Genomic DNA, 22,664 nt, shown 5'->3' on the forward strand with positions numbered 1-22,664 from the left:
TTTTTAACCCTTGACAAAAAAGGTCACATAAAAAAGACACTGCACCTCAATATCAGAGAGTCCTATAGACAAATATTTTGTGCATCATGAAGCTCAATATGCTGCCAGCTTTCATGAGCCAGGAATGGGGCAACATTAGTGAATTTCTGTTATAAGAAAAACATAATAGTCAGATCTTCAACAGTCCATAAGAACTAGAGATTTGTTTGTTTTGTTTTTAAAAAAATATTTTGTGCATTATTCACAAGCGCTGAAGTGTCTTCTAGTTCAGGTTCTGTTCTCAGTTCAACACTTAGAACCTGACAAGCAAAAATAAAATTAATGAATGTTCACTGCAGAAATACATGAACCAACCACAGCATATTTATTATCTTCAAAGTAGAATTACATAACAATATGTGTAGAACCAAATGAAAAAAAAGAACGAATGAGTAATTTACTGAATAAAATGAATGAATTGTAATTACAGTGAAAGGAAATACCAAGTTCTGACAGATGTATACACTGAGACAGTAATATCAGACCATTCACTGTAATTTGAATCAATGGATGGTAATAAAATCAATCAGCAACAACATTCTGACGGAACATAAAATAATAACCTACACTAACCCAACAGAAAGAATAATGTGCTAAAACAGACTCCCCTAGTTTAAGTTTAACTTTTTTTTATTCCACACATTCTTCTTCTTTAAATCTACATCACCCACAATGCCAGCTGACGAAACTTTCTGTTGGGAGATTTGGGTGTGTTATGCTAGAAAGTGGCTAATATAGCATTAAGCCACTAGCTTTAAGCAAATGAGGAGCAGGCTACAGAGGTCTGGTAAGTTTCTTTCTAACACCACACCCTAAGATTTGTTTCATTTTCAAATCTGAAGTCTTCCATTTGACCTTGACTCAACTGACATCACTTGAGGCTATTCATCATTTTGAACTGTTTTCACAACCCAGTAGTAGGTCTAAGACCTGTAAGCAGACTGTGATGTGTACAATGGACACAGTCGTCTTTTAAGCATTGAATGTTTTTCAAGAAAAGTAAACTCAGATTCTTATCTGTTTCTCCTCTATAAACTGTAAATATTTATTATATAATATCATCGTATCTAAAACTCTCAATACTTAAATTAATAAAGGAATATCTTCGGAAATCTAAGATACCGGATTGAAACAGAAAATTCACTTAATGTGACATGCAACCTTTTCTTAATGTTCCTGAACATTGCAGCATAAACAGCATGTGTTTGCACTGACTATGTTACACACACATTTTATTATGTCTGATGGATATCAGGAGGTTACAATGAAAATAAAGTGCTAGCGTACCATTCATATCACCCTCAGGATATTTGGACACAGTTTAAGTTTCGCTGTTTAGGCTTCAGCACTCGTGTGAAAACAGTAACTTGAATTCAGGAAACAGTGAATGAAAATCTCAAGTAGCGTGTTTGGGTGTGTGTACAGCCTTTTGTTTAGCATGGGTGTGTGCTTGTTTGAGAAAATGATTGAGCATTTGTTCTTCTCTGACATGGCATATTAATAAGCAGATGTCAGTGCCGTGGTAACAGGGAGGAAAGCCACTGGTGAGTTTAAGAGGAACAGCAGATATCTCTAAGGCTATGAGCCTATTAGACACAGCACGTTTTATTTCATGTGGACTTTGTTATTCTATCAAACCCACACTCAAGCATGCCCTTATATCTGAGCTCTACATTTCCCCCAATTGAAAACATCTTCATTGAGAAACATAAACATATTTAAAAGTCCAATTTCGCTCTACATTTGGGTCCTGTCTGAGATCTGATTTTCCTCTCTTTGATGTTCATATTCTTCCTCCTCCCCGGCAACATGTGTCCCTCGTTACATCACGTCATGCCAACGAACAATCAGTTTGTCAAAACACATCTCCGAGAAGGGATGAGAAAAACTAGTGAGGGGAAGAATGGCTGAAAACAGAAGGGACTGTCAGGAGTATTATTAAAGAAGTAACAGATAGCTGCTCTCAGCGTCACACGGCCAGCAGCTCCAGGGCCTCGCCTCCTAGCACCTTCTCCTTGATGTTAGCACCGGGTCGCTCTGGGACCAAATCGGGGCAGCTCATTGAGTGACAGCTTCAATAAGGCTAATTACAGTGGGCTGCAGGGCCCAGTTATGTTGTCTGGCGACTCCACCCACTGTGGAGCCAGTGCGACTGTGTTAACTATGGTGTTACACCAAGGTAGGCATCAGTCAGCCACCGCTGGACCTCACAGCGGTAAACACGCACACATTCAGACACAGAGGAATACACACAGGTTTGTTCATCATCACACTTACAACAACACAAACACACTTTTATTAAAGCATATTTCTGACAAAAGATGACCCTGATTAAAATACACACACACAAACAAGCATTTTTTTGATTCACACGAAGGACAAAAGAACACACAATGTTTCGTGTAAAATGTGGAACTTAAAAAAAAAAAGGCCAATGTGGGTTATGATACCAGCACTAGTGGAATGATTAGGTACAAATATACTTCATGTACCGATGGATATTACTTCATACTTACACAAATACTACTCTACTAGTCAAAGGGAAATGTTGTGCTTTTTATTCTTCTACATTTCTTGAACAGCTTTAGTTACTCGTGACTTCTACATACACGATACTTCTACAAGATTCTTCATGTGATGAACTATGATGATTAAACTACCCAGCTGCACAACTGCTACATAGACATCAATGTATTGATAAACATAATATAATAGTATAATAGCATATACACTGAAAGAGAGATTTGTTTGCAGTACATTAACTTTTGACATTTAAAACTCAGGACTGTTACTCCTAGTGCAGTATTTTTATATTGCAGTATTGTTATTTTTATTTAAGTAAAGGCTTGAACCTTGCACCTCTCCTCTTTTCTTTTTCCCCTTTCCCTCCATATTAAGGTTTAATTTCATAAAGAATGTATAAATTCTTTGTTATGTTAGCGGATGTGGTCTCTGTTTTAGATGAGTGGTGGGAAGCCCTGGATGTAACTCTGCAGCTCTGATGGCAAGTTAAACAGTTTGAGCTTGATGTCGGTCATTTTGTCTGATCACTGTGTGCACGTGTGTGTTAGACATGCCAAACTAAAGACTAAAGAATATTGCAATGTTTATACACAGTATCTGAATGTCTTGGCATGTTTACAGTACGATCATGTTGCTGTCTGCAGGCTCATCTCTGTTCCCCTCACACACTTATCTGAGAAATCTACATCGAGTTGCTTTGTTCAGAGTTATCACTGATTTATCATATGTGTTATGTATAACATTTTCACAAATATGTTGTGATATTTTCAGATCAGATTAGACATTTTAAATAGACTGAAAAAAACTTATTTGGCTTTCCAAGTTGTAGCCAGCAGCCAAACTGCTTTGCTTCCCATTAATTATAAATCAAGTGCAGTCTCGCCTGTTTATATAAAAACTGGAAATTACACTTAATTAGAATTCTTCTAAATGACTGTTATTAAGGCATATTGTAATTCATTATGGTACAATGTAATTATTGGTTGCTCATCACAATAACAACACTAGCATGTTGTTTCATTTATCATTACATGGAGTTTAAGTTGAATCAAGAACCTGATGTTTTTCTGGTGCCGCGGTCGGACCACCTGAACTGATCTGTAAAGATGTTTTAAAAAATTTAAAAATGACATTCCGCTGTCCATGAAAGACATCACTGGTTTGTTTCCAATTCATTCCTCAAGCTTCATGTCATGACACATCAGCAGTGTTGAGCATGTTGGTCAGCCAACCTGGCAGTAGCCAGCAGGACAGTGATGTTTGTGAAGTGGGTAGTCCAGTGTGGGAGGCTCATTCCACAGTGGAGCCAGGACTGTTTAGAGGCCTGTTGTGTCTGGAGTGTCTCAGGTCACTTTAATATCAGCCCAAGGCCTTGACTCGGCCCCCATGTCACTCCAGCAATTACAGGAGGATCCCCCTCGTCCTTCTTCCACCCTCCCTGCTTTTGCTGCTCTTCATCACGCTGCTGCTGCCGTCTGCCACTTTTGTTGTGTCTACTAAACTCTGGCCTCTTACATTCTTTTTCTGTCACTTTGTTTCTCCATCACATTTGAAACATTTTAGCATTAAACATAACTGCTGCTGAAAACAAAGTATGACATAATATTCTGCACAAAATCCTATTTACTATGCCTTCAAACATTACATCTTTGCAGCTCGAGAGGAGATTCAAGCGAGAACTGGTAACCCCCCCAAGTCCATCATGAACCTTTTCAACCATCTCTCTTTTAACTCAATGTTTACTCTATCATTGATCTGCTAGTAAACCAAGTTCCTGTCTGTGCATTTGTGTTTAAGCGTACACAAGCCATCCCCGTGAGCTTGCGTGTATACAATAATGCTTTTAGGGGATTGGCCCTGCGTTGGGCCTTTTAACTTCAGTCAGCTCTGCATCCTGATATCCTGGTGTGACTGGTTTGAGGGGGTAATTCACTCCACCAGAAACACAGGCTTTTAGAGGTTCCACATGTGCCTTGGCACCAGACAGAAGAGAGGCCAGTAGGTTTCATTAATTGTGGCAACATTCCTGCAGCGTTGTCAGGCGGTTTTATTAGCATTAGCTTTGCCCGCAGGCTGTCATTATGCCTCATTTAGAGCCCGAATCCTTCCCATGGCTGTCAGGTCATAACTGTTTGAGAATACTGTTAACCACTAACAACTTAATCATCAAATCAATAAAGCAAAATGAATATTATGAACTAATTGATCCAATCAGCGAAATATCTAAAACAAACCACTAAATATGTTATCGTCAATTAAATTTCAGAATGTCATAAGAGAACTTTTAAAAATGTTTTTTATCCCAAAACCTAAAATCATCTGCTGCCTCAAAGGTTTTTATTTACAAAAAAATACAAGAATTACCACAAATTGCAATTGAGGATTCAAAAGCAAACTGTGCGTGCCTAATATTCTCTTTTACAGAGATGGAGTGAGAAAAAAATATTTGCAGGTTTCCCCTGTCAAACATCGCAGAAGAAAGTCAAACGTTCCTTTAATCCACGCAGCTCACTGGGCGGATTCATTGGAGCAATCATCCTAATAACAGTAAATCCACAATAATTGACATGTCAAAATTACTTGCAAAAATTGACTTTTTTTTCTCTCCCCTGACAGAGATCTATTAAAACAGGCCCGAGATGATCCAGCAGGTTGGAAATGAAAAGCAGATTGATTGTTCCAGCAGGCATTAACCCCACCTCTGGTTTGATCTCCACGGGTCAGGCCCGGCTACTGAAACAGTCTCGCTTCTGACTGGTTTGATCCGAGCCTGTTGACAAGGTCAGCTGTAACTGGCTGTGGGGTTGTCATGACTGACTGCAAAGCTCTCCAGACTCATCTGTGCAATCATTTGTCAGCATGTCATGTTGCTCAGATGTCAGGATTAGTTGGAAAAAAACAAAACAGAAAAAACGCCAGAAAACCATATAAAATGACATTTGATAGTCCTCAGCAAATTTGTTTTTTAATATATTGACAATTCATTCCATCTTAGGCTTTTCAAATTTATGGTTTAAGAAATAAAAACAACTACTTATACCATGAGTATCATAGGGTTTTGTCTGCAGTTTCCAAATGCTCAATCTGCTCTTTTACTTTCTTATTTTCTAATTTCTGGGATTCGACTTTTAACCGACACCATGTGATTTTTTCAAGCAAAGAAATGTGACTAGTAAGTGGTGCTTATTGTGGTCGTCTGGACATGATTTGTTTGCACCAGTAAAAGCGGGCAGGAATTGTTTGTTTTTAATGACCATGTTATCCACCATGGAAGCATGAAATTTTATGTCTTTTTTCCACTGAGACCTCCAAAATCACCTCGGGATGAGATAATGAAGCAGAATTACACTTTATTAGAAATATATTTTGTTGTTTAAGTGTTTGAGTAAATATTTGACTTTGATCAAGTGTGTTTATGTGCCCATTGCATGCGAGCACATGCATGATCTGTTTGCTTGTGCAAGATTTTTTTTTAGCCACTTTTAGAAGAACTCCTGACATCATTATGGCTTGGTCAGAAAGAATGGCCACAACAAAATGCATCATGCTGTAAGTGGTTGCTAATTCACATTTTACCATTAGTGTGATCCCAGGCTCCCAGCACGCCTGGTGGTTTGCTGTCTCTCTGCATGGAGCTGAGATCTGAGGAGTGAACAGGGAGCACTGCTGCCATCCCACTGCAGATCAAATACACACCAGGCGGCGTGAGGACGACAAACAGTCAAAACAGAACCTGATCTCAGGGGCAATTACCAGTGTTTGCTTAATCTTTGGAACGTGCTGTCGAAAACCAGGGTCAATGACTCTCCCTTTTTAGCTGGGGCGAGAATAGGGATTATTACTCATTAGGACTTCACAGTTTGGTGTTTGGAGATGTGGGGGAAGAGGGTGGAGTGTTTGTATCACGGCTCCATCAAACACACCGGGGAGAGCAAAGTGGGTTAACTGGGTGGTGTGTGTATGTGTAAAGGACAAAAAAAGAAAGCAAAGGAAACAAAAAAGTACAAAATAACAATATGCGGAAAGTAAAAGTCAAAGCATAAATTGGGCTAAATGGACAACAATTGAACGTGGTTCAGTTTCTTCATCTTACTTTTCAGCATTTGTTTTGGTGAACAAAGTTCTGACACTGACACTCTTTCACCATTTTTCATCGTTAACCCGCTGGCAGTACTCTCCCACCTATTTTGTTACCTGTTTGTTACCTCAGCGTCAATTAAAGCTATTTGAAACCTCAACCACCCACAGGCTCCTGCACCATACAATTAAGGTGGCGTGAGACCTGGGTTTACTTCACACTAATTCCACACCGCATTTAAATGACAGCGTCAAGGGCCCTAGAGGGCTGTGTGAATAGCTTTATTGGAGAGCTGAGGATTTATAATTACCTGAAAAAGTAATTGCAACTAATTCCACCCAGCCTTCAGGATATTACAAGCTGGGTATTTAGCTGAGAGCTGAGCTTTTTAGTCTCTGATTACCTATAAAGAATTGTGAATACTGGAAAGTTGGAATAAGGTGTCCTTTAATTCATGTTTAAATAATGACAAATAATAAGCTGTGTGTATGTGACATTTGGAGTGAAATTAAACTGTAACAATAGATAATAATATCCTCTGAAATTCTATCCATTAATCTATGCATAGGATTACAACAAACTTTATTTAGGTGTAAATTCACTAAGATAATTTAGATTATCTAACATCATCTTAGGCCACAATGTCCTACAACAAACCATGTTTACTGTAATCATTTTGTTGAAATTTTTCCTGTTTATGCCAGTAACATCCTTTATTTGTGCTTTCTGCACAAAAACTGAACTCATCAACTGGCTTTATTATTCTAAAGAAGATAAATGAGCATCTACTACAGCACCTGTAATCTTAAATGTATTCTTTTATGACTGCATCGAAGTTAGATATTTTGCTTGCAAACATACAAATAACCACAGCTCCTATAGCAACATAACAGCAAACATACTTGCATATTATGGTTTCTATATCTCTGACATCCGCCAGTGTTCTCTTCTAAACTCATTTTTACAACTTTAGCTTCGATTTCTGTTGTCTACACATCTTCTCTGCTCACCCTATGTGCTCAACACTTCTGTCAAGCAGGTAACGTTTAACATAAGTTAGTTTGGGATTTGTGGGATTGATTTTGTGTTATTTCAAATCTAAATGTGATTTTGAATGATGGTTAACTTATAAGAGAACATGGAAGTTCACTTTCACATTGGCTCTATAAACCAAAATTATTTTATAACTGAATTCAAGTGTAACCTTTTCTTTAGTCTGTTTTCATGGTTTCTCTTTCCTCCTTTATGGGAGCTCTCTCCTTTTCTGTCTCTCCTTCACACACACACACACACACACACACACACACACACACACACACACGCACGCACACAAACATCTTGCGGTCATGTAGTGACTAACCCGGGGGATGAGAAGAGGTTTCATGCTGACAGGATGTCAGTGCTCAGTGGGAGATGGCTAACTAGTGGGAGCATCAAAGAACGGCTAAATCAGCTCCTTTCCACCGCAGCACAGTCACTGCATTCCTCCAAGGTGCAGATATGAAAGGGAGTATGTCCTTTGTAGAAAAGAATTACGACCTAAAATTAGATTTGAGTGTCTTTGGCGGTGAAAGTAGAGGTAGAAGAGTTTCTCTTGTGAAGTTTTTAACTTTTATTCCAGATTTTCATCTCAAACTATTCATAATTCTCATCGCTTCATACATTTTGTGATACATACATGTATCTCTACTTATCAATGTGTCTAACAGAACAGCTGTCTTCACTTTGTAGTTTACTGTTGGCTCTTTTCATGACTTTGGCAGCAGTAACACAGTAACCGCCATCCTTAAGAAAATCTCATATACCACTCAGCACACACACTGAGGGGCACTGTGCGTGTATACTTCCACCAGCATGCAGCGCTTCAAGTCGTTGCGGAAAGGAAAAGGGACTATAATGAGACATTTATTTGGTGACAGCTTCACTCACTGTGCCTCTGTTTCACGCTCATATAAAGAGATGCCGTAAATGGCAAAATGGAAGTCGTGAACATGGTCAGTACTTTGATTTGAGAGGCACTAACTCTTAAACTGAGCTCTCTACAGGGGGTAGTGTATCTGTAGGAAATCTTTATTTTTATTCTAAAGAATGGATAAATGTGTTATTCATGTTTGTTTGCATACGTTCGCACTTAGTCATGTAAGCCGGAGACCCTATTTACAACTCTCCCTCCCTTTTTTGACACAGAGTAACTGTAGGTGAGTAAACATTGACTTTATTTCATCCAAAGTGGGTTTTTCCCCTTCTGCGCTTCATAGCCTCACTATTGTGTTCTTGCCATTCTCATTCATCCCAAACTGCCGCCTCAACCCCAACTCTCCCCTGCCAAGCCCGTCACACAGCCAAACAGGACCTGCTTTGACTGCCATTTAATTACACACCGTTTTACTCCAGTTTACCAGTCAAAAGGAGGGGCCGGCTGGGGGTATGTGGTGGGTTGGGGGGAGTTGGGCTAGGGATGCGGGGGCCCCCAGTATCCTCTCCATCAATGTCGGCGGCCCCCACAAAGGCCCTCATGATAGAGGATGAGTAGTTATAATGCTGTGGCCGTGCCTGCCGCTCAAAGTCACCCCATTCCTAATTGCCCTCAGAGATGGCAGATAATGGAGGGGCTTTGAAGTGAAAATGGCCCCTAATGAGCGAGAGAGAGGGAGAGAGAAAGCAGGGGATAGATGGGGGATAGCAAGGGTGTGTATATGTGTGAAGATTGCATGTCAACCTGTTTATATGATTGAGAAAGCAGAGAAATGTAGAAGAATAAAAAAAAGGATGTGTAGTGAGGACTTGCTGTACTCCTCAGTCTCTCCCACTGTGCTCAGGGGAGCGCAGAAAAGTCAGAGACGGGAGTCTGAGACGGACCCTCAGCAGGGGTCTGCTTCATCCATCTTCCTGGCTCGCCTCCTCCTCCTCCTCCTCCTCCTCACTCCTCCTCACCCCTCTCTTCGTCTCCAACATATAGCCTCCAGGCACCTGTCCCCCCTAAGCCCCGTCAGTGGTTTGTTTCGGAGCTCCTCTCTCCATCTTTTCTCTCCTTACATCATACTCTCCTTCCTTTCATCCTTTTTTGACCCTCTGTCTGTCTACCCATCCATCCCTTTGTTCCCATCCCTCCCTCTTTCTCCGTGTTTCTGATGGACAAATTGACAATGGCACCGCCGCTCGGTCTGGCGTCAGGGCCTTCTCATACCAGCAACATGCCTGGGATTCTTTGCACTGTGTTGCATACTTTCACATGACGCCAAGGAAACTCAAATGATTTACATACAAAGCATTTTTCTTTTTACTGCGTGCTCCTTTTGTCATGCTCTTTGGTACTGTCTCTTGATTACCTTTTCTTTGTTATTGTGATGAAGCTCTCTGTCTTTACCTCTGACTTTGTCAGCAGGCTATAAAGCCAATTTACTCTCCGGGCTCACAGTACCTTTGAATATACAAATAAAGTAAATCAAAGCTGGTCACATTTAGTAACTGCAAAAGAATGAATGTTTGTATTTTATTTGTAGCTATAAAATGTATATGTGTGGATATATATTCAACCTCGCCATCAGCTGTCATGCTTGCCTGTTGAAACATGTTCATTTACTTACAAATCAGGAGGAAATCATTTATTCATCATTCATCTTTTATTATTTATTGTATTACCATTACATTACAGTTACAGAGCTATCCATCTGATTTTTGAAAAGCACGGGTTGTTTAACAACATGTGGAGCTGTTCTGAAGGTATTTTCAGATTAAATCTGTTCTGTTGCTCAATAAAAAGAACGTTTCAGAAGTTGTGCTTCGTTTTAGTAACCCAAACAAAGATGGTAGCCAGAAATGATATATCAACTTGCTCAGTTTGTACAACATGGACCCAAACTACTACTTTCTGTTCAATCTTTATATTTTCATGCAAAATAACTTAAGAATATATGCAGATATGCTATACATACGATATGCAATATACATTATATTTTTTTCATCTACATGGTTTGAAAACTCTTTAAGGATTCTGGAAATACCTTCACAACAGCACTAAGTGTTGTGATCGTTGCTTAGCTCTATGACAGAGACATAACAGTAATACATGAGACGCACAAACTGTATGTAGATGTGTAAACAAGATGCTATGCCAATGTTCATTTATTTACATTTTTTTAAACACTTGCCATTATTTTCTGCAGTTTCCATAGCGCTTAAATCTCTCCCTTTGGTCTTGTTGCCATCATGCATCCGCATTAGATCTGTTGTTTACATCCTATTGTTGTTTTAATTTAGATCCTATTGCTACTTGTTAAAACAGAAAACCAACTTTTTCCCCAATTCTGAACTGAATTTTATTTATTTTTTTAAACCTGCAATGATTCAAGTCAACAATCTCTCAACATTTGCAGCTAAAAGCTTGCAGCCCTCTCTTTAAAATCAGAGCCGTAACGCTGGACAGTTCTAACAGCCTGTGGCACGACCCGTCCTTGTCGCATAATAAAACACACCCTGCTCGACTGATGAAACGGCCAGTCAACTGTAATCTGCCTTTATCAGGACTCATCAGCCTTTGTGAAACTCCCTTTAGCCTTTGTCTCCATCTCAAACAAGTTGTGTTTTTTGGTATGGCCTGCCATTTCAAAGGGGGACCTCTCTTCTCGACAAAGACCAGAGCCAGCAGGGCCCATCTGAATGACAATACTTTGAGGAATCAGTTGGTATTTACTGCTGAAGAGGTGGAGTGCATTAAGCCAAGAGACTGATTGTTGTTGTGTTTGCCTTTACTAATTGGCTGGAAGGCAGTAAGCTGCTGATACAATTCAGAGGGAAAACGGTGATCAGAGGAGGAGACAAGGGAAAAAAGGAAAGGAGGAGTGGAAACTGCAGATTAAAAAAGTGCATGGTTGGTTGGCTTTCTGAGGGCTGATGAGAACATTAAGATTATAAGGACATGCCAGACAGTGACATGCGGTCAAACCTTGTTTATTCAAAACTAAATTATACTGTGTGTATTCCCACATGTTGAATGAGGTCATGACCCACTTTATCAATGCCTTTGTGTGCAATCATAATGTCTGCATAACACATATTAACCACCACAGTGGTGATGATTAAAAGCAGGTTTATTTTAGGACCATCCACAATCCAATGAGGTCCCAGTCCTTGACAGAAACCTCAGAGACTGTCACTCCAGAATATGAAGGAGGGGAAACGAGGACCAGAGAGACCTGGTTCCATCTAACCATGGGTACTTGTCTACTTAGTAATCAGGACAAGCTGTGGGGAGACTTGGCCTAAACTCTAGACCGCAATTTCTTCCTCCGCAGTGGAAGAAGATGAGGAGGAATAACAGAGGGGGGAACGGTGAGTGAACGTTTTTGCTGGACGAGCAGAAAAGTAGCCATCCCTGTGATGTGTTGTGAAAAACGGAGGCAAGCCACAGGTCTAAAAGGGACACACTGTATATTTGTGTGTGTCTGTCTATGTGTGTGTGGGGGCACGTTATGTGTGTGCATGTTTGTGTGTGTCACAAGTGGACCAAAGGCATACATCAGTTCATTTTCTGCTGACAAGAGCTGCCCTGAAAACAGAGACGCTACTCATCAACTTTTAGGTCAGAGGGAGCCCAAATTGAGTGTGTGACATACAGCCGAGAGGGAGACAGGAGAAGGAGGAGGTAGGTGGGGGGGGGGGACTCGAAATCAATGCAAAAGCCAAAAATTTGGGCTCTCAAATGGTCATGGTTGAAACCAGTATTCACAGTGAATTTCCGGCCACAGTGCCATGCCTAAGTCCCCTTGATTATTTTCTGGTTCAGGGGTTGCCGCATTTCAAAGCCTTCTCTCTGCCCATGTCTGTGATTCGGTCTTGTTAAGAGGCCTATATTTCAGCGGAGAAACACACAGAAAACCTTAAGCAAAATTAAAAGTGACTATCAATCACACAGAGTTCTCAGTCTTCCATTTGAGGTATGGTGGTGCAGACCTGGACGTTCAGCGGTGTAACCCTGCAACACTGAGTGGGCTGATATTTGAGTGTGTTTTTGGAATGGAAGGTTAACTTTACAGTGAGGCTGGGAAACTTTCAACTCTTAAAGTCGAGAGCCACAAAGCTCAGTTGCTTCAAGAGTGAGTAGGTCTTTGTCCTCTGTAAAGATGGTTCAGTGGAAATGCACAATCACCCTCTGTTGAATGAAAAATACCCAAATCAAATGAAAATGATGTGTCAGAGCTTTTGCACTGAAGATGCTTTTTGAGTTAAATGTTAAAGTGATCCAGAATCAGATACAATATGCAGCAGGCTGACATAATTGTTTGCATCTTTGAAATATTTTTTTGATTTGAATACACTAGAAGAAAAAGATTTTTTTTTCCTATTTTGTGGTGGGGCTTTCAGAGTCATATCCATCCAGTATCTATTATATGCACATTGCCATTTTTAGCATGCACAAAATTCACATGGGATTTTTGTAGATTAGATTTTAAAGGGGCACTCCAGTAATTTTACACATGAGGTTTAGTTTACTTGTCATGAGGAGTATTGAACAGTCTGAGTAAATAGTTGAATAATGTCTTCTGTGGATCTGGAGGGAGCTTTCCAAAGCCCTAATGATGCCATCGGGGTTATCTTGGCTTGTGATACTTAAAGGTCCAGTGTGTCAGATTTTGGAGGCTCTATTTATAGAATATGGCAGAAATGTAATATATGTAACTATGTTTTCATTAATGAAAATAAGAATCATTATGTTTTTGTTACTTTATAATGAGCCCACCATATTAAACCTCCATGTTTCTAGAAGAGACAAACTCTGGCTCTAGATCAGATGTTTTGTTTTTTTCCCCACTCATTTCGCAAACTGATGTAAGGTGAGGTGACACAATTTCAATTACTAACCAAACATCTAGATGTCACTAAATTCTACACACTGATCCTTTAAAATATTTAACAAAAAGCCTGTTTTTCTGTTCACAATTCTTTAATATCTCACAAACTGAAGGTGTGAGATTTTAAAGAGACGGGCAATTAGAAAACAGCGAAGGTCTAATGAAAGACAATACTGCATGATGGGAGATATAGGATCATTTAGATTCCGGTTATCTTAGTCTCTGCTTCTTCCATCTTAAGCATTCTGTGTTTTTAATGTGTCCATTATGAACCCCACAACATCATAAAAGTGCAACACTAACAACTAACTGAAGTAGACCTATTTTAGATCAATGATTTTAACAGTCAAGTACTTTGCTGATTATTTGTTGAATGAATCTACCACAGGAATTGTTTTATCTACAAAATAGCAGGAAAAAATTGGAATCTAACCACAATATTCAAATAACTTGTTTTGTCCCACGAACAGTCTAAAACCCAAAGATATTTAATTTAAAAGGACATGAACAAAGAAAAGAAATACATTCTCACAATCAAGAAGCTCAAGCTGTTTGTCATTTTTATTGATAAGTTACGTAATTGATTAGTTATAACAGTTACTTGAAATGTTTAGGATACTCAGCCGCCTGTGGTCTATAATTTTCTAGTAGATAAAGGTCATGGAAGGCGAGTGACATTTAGTGTGTGTGAACAATGACCTATCAAATCTTGAGAAAAAATAATTGTCCATGGGCTCAACTCCTGAAGGACATAAAAGGAAAAAATGAAAGCATTCAGATGAGGGACAAAGTATCTGTTTCACATAGTCCCTGTCGCTGTTCACGACCCCCCCCTCCCTCCCCACCACCACCACCAGAAGACATGAAAGAGCGAACCTCATAATAAAATGGAATAAACCATCCTCCAAGGTTGAATTATTGTAATTACGTGTAATTGAGTGTTTGGCGGCAAAACCATTTCCTCCTCAGATGCCGCATGTACTTTTTGAAAATCACGATCACTTTGTTCTTGGCCCCAGCCACCGATTGACCTTCTCCAATTGCAGTCTTTCCTGAACGGCTGTGACATGAGACAGAGTGGGACTTGGGGATGGGGGGCAAGGGGGAGCTGCGTGCTATGTTGTCACAAGATGAGTTACTCTCCACCAGTTCCATATGGTTTCAGTCATCTGTTGGGCTCATTTCTCTCTTTCCCCTTTTTCTCTCTGCCTATTTATAAATACATAAAGCCGTTCGCGACGTTCTGGCCTTGGCCAAAGCCTGGGGTTAAGAATGGGAGAAACCACCAAGACACAAATTAGTTCATGTTTCATTCCAGTGTCTCAGAGGAGGTTGGTTTGTTCTGGGGCAAAAGTACGTGCCTGTACAGTAGACATGCCTAAGGATGCATAATAGCAGCCATTGTTTTAGGGTTGCATTGGTCAGCCAACAGTCTCTCAGCAGAAGAGCGCAAGTTTAATTGACCTCAAATGGCCAATTGTCGTCCTGGAAGAGTTTGCCTTTTGTACGTTGTGGGTCAACAAAGATTATACAAAAATTATAGACTGTAATATTGATGGAGGAGAAAGTATACTGTATGTTACCTATGCCACCACAGTATAAAAATCTTCCTATATAATAGATTTTTTTCAGTGAACCCACTGACTTGAGCTCACGCCCATAATTCTCAGAGTCATTTCAAACTCAACATTACATTTTCAACATTACAGCTGTCCAGTGAGGATGAGGCAATGGGGCGACCAGTGACTTGCTCTATAAATGCTTCCATGAAGCTTTTTACTCCTCAAAGACTATTGTGTCAGATTGAATGTACTCATCTGTGTCAGCTCTGTCAAGTCGTAATTGGGTGACCGTGCAGAAGTGAATCCCCAACAAATGTGTTCAACTTTAGCTCAGAGGGCGAAGCGGTATAACTGTCCAGACAAAGCAACATGATTAATTCTGACCTGCACTTGCTGACTTAATGTGACACTAAGCCTGTTTATATTTCTGGTAAGACTTAACATATTTATGCCGTAACAGGATGTGACTTTTTAATCCAGCCAAGGTATTTTTTCCTTGGTTGACAGAAAAAATAAATACAACTTTTTGGTTGTATGAGTGACTGTCAAAGCATAGGATTATTGTCCATAGTTAATATCATGGTTGTGAAAAGAACATGCAATTTCAGTTCAACCACTAAAGAGAGAGAAGGGGGAAGCTTCATATTGGAAAATATACATTTTTGCATATATTATAAATGCCAAAGGTCCCCTGCCAGACTTGAAGACCTGTGATGTTGCAGGTACGTAACTAGGAGTAAATACCCCAAAGGTTAACAAATATTTCAAAATGTTAGTCATAGTTATAAATAGGAGTACAGTGATAAAGTTGACAGTTTTTAACACACAAGATTACAATAAGTAGCATTACTCAGGGCTCATCGAAAAAGTAATCATTATCGAGATAATTATATACATTTGACTTTTGGCGGATCAAGCTAAAATGTTCTCTGTGATCTTAAAAATAAAACATTCCATGAGTTATAATAGAGAAATTGTAATTCTAGTATTCATAGTCGATTTGTCAGTGGGTATCATGCACTCCCCCTTGATTACATGGACTCCAGCTCAAAAGTAAGTTGCGATTGGGAATGTCAGGTTGCCATTTTCTTATGATTGGCTGATGAAAGGTATAATTTGGGACTGCCAAGACAGCAACTTCAAAAGCTTCCAATGCCATATTAGGCTGGAATGTGAAAGCTGTCCAGGCAAAAAATGATCCAATTTTCTACTGGCTTTAATTACAAAGAGGATCCCCTTTCATTGGTGGGGCAATTGCTGTCCGTTTCTGAAGACCATTGTGGAAAATGATCAAGTCAAGCATATCCAGAATGCTTAAATCTGGACTGTCGTAGTGTAGCCATGGCATGATTATATTATATTTGAAACTTACATATCCACAGTCTCTGTAAAACCACCTCCAAACTGATGCTAAGAAGGAACCAAGAGACACTTCTGTGCCAAACAAGACACAGCGATAACATTAATGGCTATAGTCCAATCACTCAGTGTCCAAAAAGTCATTTCTTTAATAACCATTTTGTTTGTGCTTGTGGTGACGGGTAAGACAAAATAAAATAAGTGGGTAAAGGGTAATGTGCCTTGTAACCGTGTCCTTTTAGAAAGTTTCCCTTTCTTGGCTGTCACCACGCCAACAAAATAAAAGCATAAATTGCGGTTAATCCCTGGAGCAGAGACATTGTGCCTGAAGCCTGTTGGTAATGGGCATTGCCCTTTCTAATCTAAATAAAGTTAAGCGTTTGTAACAGCGACTGCATTATGGAAAATCCAATTTGTGATTGCAACATCTGTACTTAACCTATGGGTAGTTCTTTGTCGGTCCAAGTAGCTAAGCTGCATGTCTTTTCCATGATTAGTTTTCCAGGAAACTTACATGAACATGACCTTGCATGCAATGCTTATGATTCATATGCAAAAACTGGGTCCTGGTTATTACAGTGGTAAAAAAGAATTAACATCTAAATATTCTCAGACATGCAAACCCATGTGCAGAGTGCAGAACATACGGAACAGTCATACTATGGTACACAGTATCATCCAGCGGTACATGAAAGTAATGAGGAGTTAATTGCTTAATTAACATTGTTTTGTCATTAAATAAGAATACATTTACTGTTATTACATGAGGCAAAGAAATAAACTCAGACAATTAGGACCTGACTCATCTCCAAACTCCAAATATCTTTTCTTCTGGGCTCTGAAAAGGCTTCTTCTATTTGTTTCATTGACATAATGCCAACCAAAGCAAACCAGATGAGTTAATTCACCATCTTGGCCAACACTTCCCTCTCTACCCCCACCTGTCAAATCCTGTCAGACGATATGTCATGAGGAGAAGGACACGAAGAAAAGGGACCATTCTCACACGTTTGGGATGTGTCCAGAAGCTTATTTGTAAGCCTGCAGGGTGTGGCAGGTAAGCTTCCACCTCAAAGGCAGCAGCTCCCTCCCATGTAATTGCTCTTCATCAGATCAAGCTGCATGACATTCCTTCAGACTGTTTCAAGTGACTAATGCCAAAAGACAGAAAGTTAACTGCCATCAAAGGGGACTATCTCCAATCTGGATGAGCGGTGGCTGATGGGATATCATTGTGTCATTAGCTCAGGTTTCAGACTACACCCTGCCAATAAACAATGCAAACAGAAAATACAGCATAGCTAGGGCAAAAATACAACAGGAAAAAGTAAGGCTAATACGCTAGCTACATGCTTAGCCCTTACACAAAACAGTGTTATTCACCCTAATAAGACATCCTCTTATCAGAGCAGAGACCATTCTAGCGAGTCAGAGGAAGGATGCATCCTCAGGCAAACCAGAGATAAGGGCCTTTGATAGAATTAAGCCAACGTCAAACAGCCAGTAGATGAGTTCTGTGGAGATAAAGCAGCCGGGACTGACAGGTCTGATAATAGTCCAAACAAAGAGAAAGTGGAGATTAAGGGGTTCCTTTTCAGGCAGTTAAGTGGACTGCCCAGAGGACACTCCAAAACATGGCTCATCTGTCAGGGATGGGAGGAATGGATACCTTCACTGACGCTTCATCCGAGGGACAGATACTATCTAGGAATGCCTGTAAAGAATGCTTAGTCTGTTGTTGATCAGTTTCTCATCAGTAGTCCACTTTATCAGCATGTTTGCATTTTACAGTTGTCTTAGATGTGTTGCTGATGCTCTTGTTAGGAGGAATAAACAAATGCAATAAATTCAATAGACAAATGAGCACAAAATACAAAAATGTCAGCTTTGGAGCACCTTGATAGCCAAGTACAGCAAATGCTGCATAGTAGTTGAATAGCCGAAATTGTTATAAAAGTGATTAATAAATACACAGTTGAAAATGATTTTAAAAAATGGATAAATTGCATGTTGGTTATATGACAAAAACAATAAAACGCTAGCCAGTTTTACAGCATAAGAACATATCTGAGCGGTGCAGCAGAAGGAGAACCCGAGATCATCTGAAATGGCTGTGGCAGTACATCAGACAAAAAAGGTATGAATCACTGTAATGGTGAATAAGCATTGTCTGAGAAACGATAGCTTTTCAGCATATGAAGAAACGCTCTGTGACTCTATGAAACATTTAGATAAAATCAGTTGTTGAAGTAGCAGTCTGTCATCTTTTTCCCATTCTAGCCCAGTACAGTTGCAGCAAGCTCAATTAGTGTGTTTTATTTTGTGGTAAGATAAAAGTTAGGAAACTTTAATGCTCTGTTAGAATTCTCGTATCAACACATTAAGAATCATAAGGCTTTTCATTCCTTTTTATGCCCATAACCTTGGTCCTTGAAAAGCTGCTCTCTTTCCACAGTCAAAGCTAAAAGAGTGAATGAAAAAAAAATGACGAGGAGTTAATGCTGAGGCGGCAGAAAGGGAGAGACAGTCACAGCACTCAGTTGTAACACAGTCTGGCACAACACTAACAAAGGAAATGAGCAAACCACACAGCAAATAACAGACTTTTATTCAACACTCTGGGCCCCACTGCTTACATCTGGGTGCCAACCTCAGTCACTTACAAATAAACGGATTTATGAGAAATATTACGCACAAATTACTACATTTGTCTAGACAGGACATTATTGTAGCTTTACTTACATTGGCATGACCAAGTTCAGTTTTCATAAATATGTATATTGGTGTATGTCAAACATTTACAGCTTCCAAATTCGCACTTAGGAGTAAATGGCATGAATCAGCAAATAAACTAAATTTCTCACAGTGTAAAACTATACATATGAGTCGGACTTCCCTGCCAGATATACTAAACTACACTTCCTACGAAGAATAAATGTGATTTCAAGAATTTGAGCGTAGTTGTAATTCCACAGTTTTATGGCACATTGCATTCACCTGGGAAAATATTTCAAGGTTATGTGAGCTTTTGTTATTGTTCTCTTTGTACTAGTAAGTATAAGCTACACTCTCATAACTGTAGATGAGTAACTATGACATTAACAATCATCAAAATCTAATCAGTGTTTTCAGTCTATAACAATAAGTGTATTCAAAGCAACAAATGATTTACACAAGACCAAAAACCTGACCCTTGAATTGGCCGTAGTAGAAAGATCATTACAGTTTTCATTATACTATATAGCTCTGATTTATCTGTCTTTCAGTCTGAGACTGTGAAGTGGTAATAAGGCAATATGAGGCACCAAACATGGTGAATTCCTTCAATTTCACTGTCACACACAACAAAAGCAGCAATCTATCTCATGGTAGATCCTATTCTATATTTTTGGGACCTTTTTTGAGCTTTATTTGACAGAGACAGGTTGAAAAGTGACAGAAAATGTGGGGAGAGAAAGCTGGGGAATGACATGTGGGAAAGAGCCACAGGTTGGATTCGAGCCCTGGGCCGCCACAGCAAGGATTGAACCTTTGTACATGGGGCGGATGCTCTATCAACTGAGCTAAACAACACCCCTGAAGTGCTTTTTTTAAACTTCAAAAGTACCTTAGGCACTCATCATAACGGGATTAAGTCTGTAAGATCAAACTACACTAACAAGCTTGCTGTTGTAACTGTTTCAGTACACAACAAAGAATTTAAAAAGACATCTGTAATGCGTATAATCAAGTAGAACATCAAACAAAATGTCATGCATGATTAACATACTAGTTTCATCAGGTTTTTGGGGTTTGGGTTTGGTTCATCATCTGCCACATGTGTGGTCTTCGCAACATGTTGTACATTGCAGTGAACACAACTGACCCTGTTTGAAAGGAGAAAGTCAGTGAGGGATTGTGTTGTCTCACTGGGGACTATGACTAGTAGTACTGGCCTGGCTGGCAATTGGAAAGAAGTGTCTCAAAGGAACTTTATGGTTGCCCACAGTCTCCCCAGGCTAATAGCCGTGACAAGAACAGCAGTACAAGAGAATATTTCACATAATTTGAAATCATAGCAGGGAAAGCTGCTTTCCTAAACAGATTAGCCTGGGGAGCAGAAGAATCTGCCAGCTCATGTTTATTTGCTTTTTATTGCTATTTATTCTGCTGAGACAGGTCTCCAGCCAACCTAGCTTGGGTTGGCCCAATCACAACCGTTTATCTAACCTGGGGTGGGTTTGGTATGAGGGCTGCATAAAGAGGAGTGCCGTTAACTGCAAGAAGTTGTTAGCCATCCAGTCCTTAATGGCATATTTTTCAATGGCAGCCAACCAAATTAAATGTTCTCTTCTTACTGTTTCGCTACACTTAACTATGCCAAAAACATTCTAGATTTCAGTCATGAAAGTGTTTCTTCTATTTGTTTTTTCATCAGCTTAATTTTTAGTTTGTAATATTCCTCTTGCAGCTTGAGAACGGCCTCTTGTCTTCTCACGCAGGTATTTCCAAGTCCTTTGGTTCCTGCAAAGTTGCACAGTGTACTGAGGATGGAGAAGTAGAGCAGGCAGTATCTACTGGTTCTGCAGTAAAGCCAGCAGCATGAAGAGTACTAACCTGCACTGCAAGTGGAACATTAGTGAAAGTACATTTTTGTTCTGCTGGAGAGGTGGATTGATCCAGACATGTTGGGAAATCAAGCTCAGTTTGTAGATGTTTGTTTGAAAATTTTTCATCCATTGTGTGGTCATTTCCATCTTCATTCAAGCCTTGTCCATAAATATGTTTGACAAGAATTTGCTTTTCATCCTCTACACATAAAAGGTCAGTTCATCCAAATTACAAAAAGTATCATTCAAATCTATCACCTGTTTTGAGTTTTCCCCAACTCTGAGATTGAAGAGTTTTCTCTGTCCTATTGCAGCATGTCTCAGAGGTTCATCACAGAAATTACTACTTGAGTCACAGTACTAAACTGTTCAAGGGAGAGTTTTTCTGTGAATACCAAATCATGTTGTGTATTCATTATTTATTTATTATTTGATTGTTATTATTTCTTCTAGATAATACGTATAACTCAAGGTTTATCTTTCTACAGCCATCCCTACACAACCACCCTCAACGTCCCAGCTTGTTTAACAGGTCTTGTAGATTTAATAATATCATTTATTATAAGATTAGAAATATATTTTTATTGCTAACAAACGGCAGACTTTGCTCACCTGTACCCGCTTGCCTTTTCTGTTGTTTGATCTCCTCCCTTGACTTTGCCTGCAGATTGTCCCACTTCTTGTTACAGTCAGAAACAGTACGCTGAAACTTTGCAAAGGCAGTATTGATGGCTTGGGCTATTTCTTTCCAGGCGAGTCTTTTATCGTATGTTGAAACTCCAGTGCTGCTGTTCCCTCTTGTTATGCCTTTCCTCTCCTGCATCAACTGAGCAAGAAGAAGACACTCCTCGTCTGTCCAGTTGGGTCTTCGCTTTCTGCTGGAAATCCCTTCGAGAAGTTATAGGGGCATTTTTCACAAAGAGAAACACAGTTTGATTAAATAACTAATTATCTGTGTGTGCATCTCAAAGATCTGATCTCTTTGTATGCTTTTAAATAAATATTGAATCGTCAAGGTGTTGTTGTTTTAGCTGATGTTGTTGATTTCATGGCTTGTGTTGTACTTTTACCATTTTTTAGACTACTATGTGTTGTAATATGTTGTTTGTTTTGTCTGTTTTGGTTTGACCTGTTCTTAGTTTGTGCTGCTGTCTGTCTTAGCCAAGGACTCCCTTGAAATCGAGATTTTTAATCTCAATGGGACCTTTCCTTTTCCCAAATAAAGGTTTAATAAAAATATATATTAAAAAATAATAAGAAATTCCTATTTCATCCCTATAATACATAGTGCAGAAAATTCAACATGACTTAATTTGAATATACCATCTAACTGAAAGGCAAAGTCTCTTTAAACTTAAGGTATTATATCACATTATATTATTGTATTACAGTGCAATATTCAATTGCATTGTCCTATTTTAACCAGTTTTTAATGCTGTATTCTTGTAATTTGATATACTTTTATGATTATTTTTGTTTGTTTCTGTTATTTGCTGTCTACTCTCATTTATTGTAAGGTGTCTTGAGTGACAGAAAGGTGCTATGAAATAAAATTTATTATATTTATTATATTATTATATTATATTATATTTATTATTATTCTATTATATTATTATTATATTATATATATTTATATATGTAATTAGGGGAATTTAAGTTAGTC

Source organism: Larimichthys crocea, chromosome VI, assembly GCF_000972845.2.
Source record: "Larimichthys crocea isolate SSNF chromosome VI, L_crocea_2.0, whole genome shotgun sequence".
In the NCBI taxonomy this organism is placed as follows: domain Eukaryota; kingdom Metazoa; phylum Chordata; class Actinopteri; family Sciaenidae; genus Larimichthys; species Larimichthys crocea.